This window comes from Strongylocentrotus purpuratus, unplaced genomic scaffold, assembly GCF_000002235.5.
Source record: "Strongylocentrotus purpuratus isolate Spur 01 unplaced genomic scaffold, Spur_5.0 spur5_scaffold_21, whole genome shotgun sequence".
Lineage (NCBI taxonomy): Eukaryota > Metazoa > Echinodermata > Echinoidea > Camarodonta > Strongylocentrotidae > Strongylocentrotus > Strongylocentrotus purpuratus.
This window is the reverse complement of record NW_022145607.1, coordinates 41,463,378-41,464,474: the sequence shown is the minus strand read 5'-3', so window position 1 is coordinate 41,464,474 and position 1,097 is coordinate 41,463,378. Positions and strand designations below refer to the sequence as shown.

Below are 1,097 nucleotides of genomic sequence, written 5' to 3'. Positions count from 1 at the left end.
CCAATGAGACCGACAGCCATTGAGATCGTAAATGCCGGCCGGTCTCGTGAGGCCTTCTAACAACTGTTTGTTTGGTCTGCCAACGAACTTTATACCACAAGCCATATTGTGACTGCATGACTATAAAATCACAAGTTTTATGGTAAATATACACGACCATGATCAACATTTTTAGCATTGTTGAAATTAGCATATGTATATTCATTTTCTATCGCAATGGTCATTGATATCAAACCCTCCTCACCAGTGCTGCATTGGACCACTTTAAACAATTAAGCGCCAAGGCATGAAGCAGAATTCCTGACCCGGGCATGGAGGCTCAATGGTTAGAGCGCCCGCCTCTTGAACGGGAGGTCGTGGGTTCAATCCCCGGCCGAGTCATACCTTCTGCCTTCTAGCTAGGCGCTCAGCATATTAGATTGGAGAAGGGTAGTAATAGCATATTATGTTATGCAGGGTCCACTGGAAGAGCAGTTTCATAACTGAAGTGGCTACCCTGGGTAAATAAAACGTTATTATTAATATTATATATCATAATAATTTAGTACAAGGACATTGTGACGGCACTTTTTCAAAACCCTGGTACTAAGTCATCCGCGGCGTGTTATGAATAGGGTGTCACTATTAGTAGACAGAAAACAAAATGTTGTTTTTAATGAAATCAATTTCAAGGTCACATTACATATGATTTTTTAATTATAAGTTACTAAAATTGGGTGCACATTTTTTATACGACCTACAGAGACGCCATCTTGTGTTGGAGAACGTATAGTATAACAAATTAGCGATAGAGTGATCCGCCAACACATCACAATCAAATAACTAATTTGCCAAATTGAAATCTCCACAATGTGTAACACTTTCTAATTAAAAAATAAAGATTTAAGTTTCATATTGTTAAACCGATTTATTCCATGTCCATGAAATCTTTTTCTCTATTTTTCATGTTTATTTCGCTGGTAATCTCGAGGCAAGCCCCAAATGTGATTCTTATGTCCCGCCTCTCTTTAACGGATGTCTGTTTCTCTTTAGACCACTCTTTTCTCTCTATCTCACTATCTCTTTCTATTTCTCCTTGTCCATCGTCCCCATCCCTT

General features: G+C 38.8%; 1 non-coding gene across 1 annotated transcript; it reads left to right on the top strand.

Annotated features, from left to right (window-relative positions):
* Positions 1-308: 308 nt before the first annotated feature.
* TRNAK-CUU lies at positions 309-381 on the top strand. Its single transcript has one exon. It is a non-coding gene; the product is annotated as a tRNA-Lys (tRNA).
* The last annotated feature ends 716 nt before the right edge of the window (positions 382-1,097 follow it).